Source organism: Ornithorhynchus anatinus, chromosome 1, assembly GCF_004115215.2.
Source record: "Ornithorhynchus anatinus isolate Pmale09 chromosome 1, mOrnAna1.pri.v4, whole genome shotgun sequence".
NCBI classification, from domain to species: Eukaryota; Metazoa; Chordata; class Mammalia; order Monotremata; family Ornithorhynchidae; genus Ornithorhynchus; species Ornithorhynchus anatinus.
The window spans coordinates 126,800,999-126,810,988 of record NC_041728.1 but is presented as its reverse complement, the minus strand read 5'-3'; the positions used below and the strand labels follow the sequence as shown (position 1 = coordinate 126,810,988).

At 42.6% G+C, this 9,990-nt stretch overlaps 1 non-coding gene across 1 annotated transcript; it reads left to right on the top strand.

Moving 5' to 3' along the window:
* The first annotated feature begins 1,813 nt into the window (after nt 1–1,813).
* LOC114816880 lies at nt 1,814–1,966 on the top strand. Its single transcript, XR_003764684.1, has one exon. It is a non-coding gene; the product is annotated as a 5.8S ribosomal RNA (ribosomal RNA).
* Nucleotides 1,967–9,990: the final 8,024 nt, after the last annotated feature.

The window sequence follows — 9,990 nt, the reverse complement described above, 5'->3', positions numbered from 1 at the left end:
AGACTCTGAGCTCGTTGTGAGCTGGGATTGTCTCTCTTTGTTGTTGTATTGTACTTTCCAAAGGGCACACAGTAAGCACTCAATAAATATGATTGAATGAATGAATGAAAGGAGCTTACACTCTACAGGCAAGAGCAGAGTAACAGAGAGAGGGACAGGAGAAAGCTGCTGTGTACATGCAGGGGAAAGGGCACAGAGTTACAGATACTCATGTACTTACATACACACCTAGAAAGTCATAGATAGCGATGCTTGGCATAGAGCTAAGCAGAAGCTGTAAGAGGAAGTAAACACAAGCAAACAAGGGTAATTCATGGCTTCCTGGTGTGCACAGTTCGTGTGCAGCCATGTCCAAGGCAGGTAGAAATGGGAACTCCCGGGAGCTGGCAGGAGTGTTTGTCATTGTTTGACTGTCACTTTAACTTCCTCCTGCTTTTATAGTTCAGCTCTGCTTGATGTTCCTGCTGATTTCCCTGACAACCTGGCTGCAGCTACAATGGCTGAAAAAGTGTTCTTATCAGAGAGCTTGCTAGCTGAGGGTGAAATCTGTGACAGCCCATCCAGTGGGCCACAAAAAGCAATGTGGTTAATTTTTTTATTCTGGTATTTAACTGATTACTGTGTGTCAAGCATTGTTCTAAGTATTGGCTTAAAGACAAGTTAATCAGGCTGGAAATAGTATCTGTACCACATGGGGCTCAAGGTCTAGTTAGGAGGGAGAACAGGTTTTTTAATCCCCATTTTACAGTTGAAGAAACTGTGGCGTAGAGAAGTTGTTACTTTCCCTGGTCAACAGCAGGCAACTGACAGAGTCAGGATTAGAACCCAGGTCTTCTGACTCTGTGACCCATGATCTTTCAACTAGTTCACACTGCTTCCACACTGAGTAGTTGAAAGAACAAAAGCCTGGGCATCAGTGGAACCCTTGGTCTAATCTGCTCTGCCACTTGTCTACTGTATGGCCTTGGGTAAGTCATTTAACTGCTCTCAATTTCCACGTATATCAAATATAAACTACCTGTCCTCCTCCCACTTAGACTAAGATCCCCATGTAGAACAAGGGTGATATTCAACCTGCTTAGGACTCTAGTTTGGAAAAGTGCAGGTAGAGGAGACAGGATTGAAACATACAGAATCACAAAGGAAGTAGACAGGAATTTTCATTCCCTAATGTCACAACACTGGACAGGATAAAGCTTTTATGTCTGTAATCTCATGAAGGATTTGGAACAAAATCAAGGATCAAAGATCCATAAAACATTAATAGAAGGAAATTAAAGTGGCCAATGGGAAACATTCAAAATGATGAAAGGCAAGAGAAGGATAAAATTGGTGCCGGGACATTTGATCTGTGATGAGTTAATAGAAAGAAACCGCAAAGCCCTCCATTGTACTCTTGTGTACAAAACAAGGGGCTGTGGAATGGACAAGTGACATAGCCTAATGGATAGACCATGTGCCCGGGAGTCAGGAGGACCTAGGTTCTTATCCCTGCTCCGCCACTTGCCCACTACGTGACCTTGGGGAAGTCACTTAACTTCTCTGTGCCCCACTTACCTCATTTGTAAATTGGGGTTAAGACAGGGACTGCGTCCAACCTAATTAGCCTGCATCTACCTCAGCTCTTAGTATAGTGCCTTGCACATAGTAAGTTCTTGAGAAGCAGCTTGGCTTAGTGGAAAGAGCATGGGCTTGGGAGTCAGAGGTAATGAGTTCTAATCCACCTCTAATCCTACCTCGGTGCAGGGGAGGCTAAGGCGGGGGAGTGTCCACACCAACCTCTGAGACCTACCGAAAGGTGGTCAACCCAAACGACTCTTAGCGGTGGATCACTCGGCTCGTGCGTCGATGAAGAACGCAGCTAGCTGCGAGAATTAATGTGAATTGCAGGACACATTGATCATCGACACTTCGAACGCACTTGCGGCCCCGGGTTCCTCCCGGGGCTACGCCTGTCTGAGCGTCGCTTGACGATCAATCGTCCTCCCCCTTCCCTCCCCTGCGGAGTGGGAGCGGGGTGTGGAGGGGGGGGGGGCGCGGCTGGGGGTTCTCTCTCGCAGGGCTTTCCTTAGCCCTTCGTCCCCCTAAGTGCAGACCTCCTCGGGCCTGAATGCGCATCGCGGCGGCGCGTGTGCTCGGCGTGCGGTGGCGTGTGGCAACTGGTGTCAGGGGTAGGAGTCAGAGGTCATGAGTTTTAATCCCACCTCTGTCACTTGTCAGCTGTGTGACTTTGGGCAAGTCACTTAACTTCTCTGTGCCTCAGTTACCTCATCTGTCAAATGGGGATGAAGACTGTGAGCCCCACGTGGAACAACCTGATTACCGTGTATCTACCCCATAACTCCCCAGAATATCTTCATGGATTTTATGATCTAAATGCAAGCAAATGGTGAGCAGAAGAAATGTCCTTGTAAGAGGAGTTTAAGAAAAAGCATTTTCAAAGCTTTCAAAAACCCCCATTGAAAAGCAATATGGCCTAGTCGACAGAGCATGAATCTGGAAGTCAGAAGGACCCGAGTTCTAATCTCAGCTCTGCCACTTGTCTGCTGTGTAACCTTGGTCAAGTCATTTAACTTCTCTGTGCCTCAGTTACCTCATCTGTAAAATGGGAATTAACACTGTAAGCCCCATGTGAGACATGGACTGTGTTGGACCTGATTAGCTTGTATCTACCCCAATGTTTAGTGCAATACGTGGTTCACAGTAAGTCTTAACAAATACCACAAAAAAAGGAACAAAACGAAGCCTTACAATTATAAGATGTTTCTCACTACAAAACCTAAGCTCCATTTTCATTCGTGTCTTAAAGCACAACTATTTAGTTTCAACTTCTGCCAGTACAAGAATTTTGCCAGTAGCCAAAAGTCACTAGATGCTTTACAAAAATTAATTTTTAAATCCCATAGCAGAACTAAACAGTGTCTGTGTTTTAGTGGCTCAGTGATTCAGATGATAATTGAATTCTCAATTAATGAAATGTCATTGACTTGCTTGGTGGTGGTGGTGTTGCTTTGCAAAGAGCCTGGCATGCTGAGACTTTGGTGAAGCGAGGAACAGGAAAAGAGAGGATGGAAGTGAGGGAGAATGAGTGCAAGAGAGCAAAAGAGATAGAAAGCAAGAGAGAGAGAGAGAGTGAGGGAAGAAATGAGTGCGCAAGAGAGGGAGAGAATATGAGAGCAAGAGAGCCTGTAAGTAGGAGAGTAAGAAAATGAGAGTAAGAGAGAATGAGACTGAGCAAAAAAGAGAGAGAATGAGGGAGTGAGAGAAAGGATAGCAGCTAAGATGCCTGGCTTGCATGAGTATTCAGAACAAATTGGTTTTGCTCCATTACAATGGTCTGGTGCACAAATTTCCTCAGCCATTCGGAGCCAACGTGAAAAATGAACCTATCTGTTTCCTGCTTAGCATTTAATAAATGATTAATAGAAATGATATCCATAGTTAATAGCAATTACTAAGCTGTCCTGCCAGATGATCAACCTCATAATAGTTTCATCGTTCTGGGAATGATGGGTTTTGATTTAAACTTCTTTCAGCCAGAGGCGGACTGGACGACTTGGAAGTTCATGAGATTGAGGGTCAAGGAAAGAGAAGAAAACTCAATTTGGGGGATGCTTATTATCCTGCTCCCTTTTTACTCCTCCCTCTTTCTCTGTCTTCTAACTTTGTGGCCATTTTGAAACAACTTGCAGTGCCTTCTGCTGTTTAAATATGACAATGGTTCCAGGCAGGCAGTGTAGAATGGATTGAAACTGTGAGCCTGTTGTGGACAGGGATTGTCTCTATTTGTTGCTGAATTGTACCTTCGCAAGCATTTAGTACAGTGCTCTGCACACAGTAAACTCTCAATAAATACGACTGAATGAATTTATAAATATGGCTAATGTCTCCAGCAGATATTAGCAAGAAAGGAGAGAAGAGAAAGTCTTCTAGGGAAGCAGCATGGTGTGGTGGATGGAGCACAGGCCTGGGAGTCAGAAGGTTATGGATTTTAAAGCCTGCTCTGCCACATGTTTACTGTGTGACCTTGGCAAGTCACTTAACTTCTCTGGGCCTCAGTTACCTTATCTGTAAAATGGGGATTGAGACTGTGAGCCCCATACGGGACAAGGACTTTGTCCAACCTGATTTGTTTGTATCCACCCCAGCTCATAGTAAGGTACCTGGCATATAGTAAGTGCTTAATAAACACCACAATTATTACTATTATTAAGTCAGTGTGCCTCTTTGCTATTAGGGTCCTATCCAAGGAACTGCTACAAATGTTGGTGGGGATAAATTTGAAGCTACTAGCTAAAATGAGATTTTTGAGTTGTCTGTGGATTTCATCGATTCACAATATATCCTTGTCTTCTTTTACCATGGACAATTGATATCCTGTGGGTTAAGATTCTTTTGCCATGGCTAAAGAATGGGAAGCCTGGTGTAATGACATAGTGCTCTCTTACTGACTAAATAGAGTTCGTGATGTTTTCCAGTTGTTGTCTTTTTCTATGTTCTCACTTTTTCTGCCCTGTTCATTTCCTGCTCGAACAGGGATATTTGAGGACTTGAAAACTAAAGGTTCTTCTTTCTGCTAGTCTCCTGTTGTGAGAAGAGACACCGTTGATAAACTTTACATAGAGCTGCCAGCAAATTGTGCTCAATATTATCAACCCTAAAGTAATGTAGTCAAAACCATAAACATGTAAAATTCACAAATTTGGGCCACATTTATCTCGTGAGATGTTATGGTGTAGATGCAGCCTTAAGATGAAGAGATCTTTTCCTAAATGGATCTCGAGTATCACCCAGGTTCCCTTCTGGCATAAGTTTTGCACTCTTGGCGGAAGGAGGGGGAGGAGGAAGTGGCCTGACACAAAATAGGACAACTCAGTTGCACATTTTGATTAAAAGCATAAGTAATTGTGTGGTGCTCTGTTATCTATATGCACTGGGCATGGGAAAGACCTGATAGTTGACTTGGAACACATCAGTGCCTGACCTAAAAGATTGGCTTTAAGTAAATCCATTGAAATTTTACCCCAAACTGTAAAACAACACCCACAGATTTTATTCACCAAGCCATGTCACAAAGAAGATCGATGTCCAAAGGTAAACATATAAGATCTATTTCTTGGAGAATATTCTTTTTCTGGCAGTCAAAGATGTTGACCAAATGTCTGCTTTCAATAGGAAAAGATTGCACGAAAAATGTAACTATCCTCCTCTCCAGCAGCTCTGTGACTGGCAAGGGTGATGATTTTGCACCAGCTCAAGTTAGCAAATCTTTTCCTCACCTGTAACTGAAGGTGACCTTTCTTTGATAGTTAATTGGTAATGAAACAGGTTTTCAGCTCACAGGCTACACTCCCCACTTGCATCATTTAAAGGCAAAACCAGTTCTGCCCTAAGTCCCGTGAAGCTCTGGTGTAAATTAAGCACTGCTTTTCTGTTGGGACTGGACTGGTCTCCCAGGGTATCTAATAATGATAATGATGATATTTGTTAAGTGTTTACTTTGTGTCAAACTCTGTTCTAAGCACTGAGGTAAATATGAGGTAATCTGGTTGGACACAGTCTCTCTCCCACATGAGACTCACGGTCTTAATCACCATTTTATAGATAGGGCAACGAAGGCACAGAGAAGTTCAATGCCTTGCCCAAGGTCACACAGCAGACAAGGGGTAGAGGTAGGATTAGAACCCGGATCCTTCCGACTCCCAGGCCCATGTTCAATAAAACTGTGCCCAAGTGGTAAGATTGTCCCTGAAACACTTGTGGATAATGGACAGTGAGATTTAGGTGAAGTCACTCGTGGAATGGGAGGAAGGCACTTGCACGATTTTGTGGAGCTTCACGGATTTCCGGCAACCCCAGAGAGAATCTCCAAGGAGAGCCCTGTCTCCCAATTGCTTCAGAATCTTTAAGCTTCCTTCCCAGTGCTGGATGAATACTGGTGCAGGGTTGGAGCTGTGCAATCTGGGAGCCTGGAACCATGGCAGAGAGAAGCTGGATGCTGGAGTTAAAAGGAAAATTGAAATAAAAGCATCCAGTTCCTATATTAATATGTGGTAGTGGAAAGATCAGCAGAAAACTGAGCTGTCCATTATAAAACCAGATGAATGGCCATCCTTCTATCTGGGTCAGTTTGAACTGCATCTGACTTGGAGTATCCCAAACTCAATCAATCAATCAATGGTATTTACTGAGCACTTACTATGTCGACGGCAAGGGCAGGGATTATCTCTATCTGTTGCTGAACTGCACATTCCAAGCGCTGAGTGCAGTGCTCTGCACATAGTAAGCGCTCAATAAATTATATTGAATGAAAGCACTGTATGAAGTGATGGGCCAAACTCCCCATTTTTCTGTGTGAAGTTATATTGTTATATTGTCCATTATTTTGTTGTATTATTCTCTCTCAAGCACCCTGGTACAGTGCACTGCACACAGTAAGGGGACAGAAAGATTGATTGGTTGATGGAGTTTCTCAAGCAGGAATATCAGTACTTTCTGATAACAGATTTCAGCCCTAACTTCTGAGTCCAGGGAATGCATCTTCATAGTCTTTTGACACCACATTCTCTTCTCCTCCCACCCATTCCCATCTTCCGAGATCCACTCCTCTCCATGCAGAAATGGCTTCTGGCTGCTGCGGGGTCCTTTTGGCATATGGTGCCTTACTTCCAAGCTGTTGTTAAGAGGCTGGCTATTTCATTGAAAATGCTAATGTGGAATCGGTGGAACAGCTGGAATGGAAAGTTCAACTCTGAATATGTTCCACTTCCATGCTGTGTTTTTGTGTCATGCTCGAAAAGACCTCTGCCTGAACAAATTTCAGTTGAAAATGATGGCAGAGGGCCCCCAGTGTTTACACATCAAATAAATGAGAATGTGAATCATAGCAATCAGAAAAGCACACAATGCTGATTTGAGGGGCAAAGACCAGATTCCCCTTCTGTAGTCTCTCTGATGGAAAAAACTCTTCACCACTTAGGCTCAGAGAAACTCCATGAGGTAGATCCTCTTCTGAGGCGGGGTCGTAATGGGCCCAGTTCTTTTTTTGTAGTTGGAAAATGGTGTGCTCATGCTGGGTTTCTGGACAAACCTCGCTTTGCCTTAGTCTGTGAGCAGTGATGTTCCTGGGCTTGCTTAGTGCAGGGTCCCGGGTTCCAGCTGAATTACGGTGTTTTGAGCTGTTCTTGGCACTGTCTCTATGGGATGCTGTAACAAATTACCAATCAGAGAGCAAAGGTAGGTCTTTGCTTTTCCTTGTGGGACTCAACTTCTGAGGTTCAGCAGCCACACCAAGCTGTTGTTTGGTGTCAGAAATGTCAAACTTGTCTAGATTCATTTAGAGGACAAGAAGGATGATTTGTGTGTGGGGAAGAATTTAAAGTGCTCTTGGGGAGTATGGGGATTTACCCAAAGGGGACATTATCTTTAGCATTCTTTTTAACTGAGTAGTTCATGGTCATTTGTTGTGCTGATGGATAACTATCTTCCTTTGCTAAGCCTGAATCCTGAAAGCAAAGGTAGGAAAGGATGGATATCTTGAAGAGGTCTTACAGAGTGGAGTATTTTCATTAATGATAGAAGAACAATTCATGTTTTCCTTCTATATAGTCACCCTGAGGTCCTGATTACCTGTGTTTTGCTAAATCATGATCGAAATGTAAAGGATGCATTTACCATGATCGTGTAAAATAGCTGAATAAAACCTAGGAAGAAAGATGAAGGAAGCTGGAGGATAGAGAGGCAATGGAAATGCATGAGTGGGCAATTAGAGAAAATACTTAGAGTGCATTCTTTGAACAAATAATACTTCCACTACTGCTGCTACTAATAACAATAAAGAGAAGCAGCGTGGCTCAGTGGAAAGAGCCTGGGCTTGGGAGTCACAGGTTATAATAATAATAATGTTGGTATTTGTTAAGCGCTTATTATGTGCGGAGCACTGTTCAAATCGCTGGGGTAGATACAGAGTAATCAGGTTGTCCTACATGGGGCTCACAGTTAATCCCCATTTTACAGATGAGGGAACTGAGGCCAAGAGAAGTGAAGTGACTTGCCCACAGTCACACAGCTGTCAAGAGGCAGAGCCGGGATTAGAACCCATGACCTCTGACTCCTAAACCCAGGCCCTTTCCACTGAGCCACGCTGCTTCTCCAATCCCGGCTCTGCTGCTTGTCAGCTGGGTGACTTTGGGCATGTCACTTCAGTTCTCTACGGCTCAGTTACCTCATCTGGAAAATGGGGATTAAGACTGTGAGCCCCCTGTGGGACATCCTGATCACCTTGTATCCTCCCCAGCACTTAGAATAGTGCTTTGCACATAATAAGTGCTTAACAAATGCCCTCATTATTATTATTATTATTATTAATGAGCAGCATAACCTAATGGAAAGAGCATGGGCCCGGGAGTCATAAAACCTAGATTCTAATCCTGGCTCTGCCACTTGTCTGCTGAGTGATCTTGGGCAAGTCTCTTCATTTCTCTGTGCCTTAGTTAACTCATCTGTAAAATGGGGATTAAGACTGTGAGCCCCACGTGGGACAACCTGATCACCTTGTATCCCCCCAGCGCTTAGAAGAGGGTTTCACACATAGTAAGTACTTAACAACTACCATCATCATTATTATTATCATTACCCCAGCGCTTGTCAAATAATAAGTGTTTAACAAATACCATCATTATTATTAAGTGATTAGCCCAAAGTCATGGAGTAGGCAAATAGTAGAGGTGGAATTAAAACTCAGATCCTCTGACATCCTTATATCCCTTCCATGAGGCCACACTGCTTCTCATGAAGATAAAGGAGATTCAAATGATTCACACTGATTGTCCCCTCCCCTTCTTTTAGTATTTCAATCAATTAATGATATTTATTAAGCACTTAGTATGTGCAGAACACTGTACTAAGCGCTCAGGAGAGTACAATATAACAATATTGCAGACACATACATTCTCTGCCCTTTCTTTAATTTCCCTTAAGAGGTTCACATGTGCATAATATCCACCAGTGGGATTATGATTAAAAAAAGAGCATCATCAGTTCAAAACTTTAATTATGTTCATCACTGCATTCTGTTTAATGAGCGAGGTATCCACCCCATTCTTAGAGACTTTTTCCAGATGGCACAAATGGCATATCTTTGCTCCTAGCTTCAATATCCATGTCAATTTCAACATTATTTATTGGAAAAACTAAGAGTGTTTACTGTACTTTAAAGAATAAACCTGTTAGTGGTGGCTTAAAGCTTTAGTTTTCTTAACTTTTTGTCAGTGATTAATGGCCCTCCTGCCAGCAGATTCTGACCGGTTTGGCCTGACACAAAGATCAGTGTGTTTTAGGGGTTTTTTTTGGTAATGCTGGGAGAGAGAAGAAAAGCTTTTATACCTTCTTCAAAAATTAAGTAATGGGACTAGCTAGAGTTAATATAGTAAAATGCACAGAAGGGTAGAATAGAGGGTTAGAGGATCATGAAATTTTACAAACAATAAGTGGGATATATGCACACAAATCTAGTTGACAAACGATGGGATTCTTTTGTACTGATCCTACTTCCCACCTACACTTTGAAAATGAGTCACAAAATGTAAACCCTAGAGATACACTTGAGCTCTAAGGTAACCATGTTTAGAAATACATCTTTGGTTCCTCATGCTTTTTCCAAGACATGCTCCAAATTTTCTGAATGAGGACTCCAACGATCAATCAATCATTTTGTAAGAACACCTATAAAAGGAATCAAAAACAGAAGGATATATGTGTATATATTTATACACATGTGTATATATATATATATATATATATGTGTTTCTACTTGAAATAAAGTCTCGAATTTCCAGGAAAAGTAAGTGCCTAAATTGGACTAATAAGAACTACTATAATTGTGTTTTTTGTTAAATGCTTACTGTGTGCCAAGCCCTTTACTATATGCTAGGGTAGGTACAGATGATCAGGTTGGAAATGTTCCCTGTTCCCTGTTCCCAGCAGAGAGCT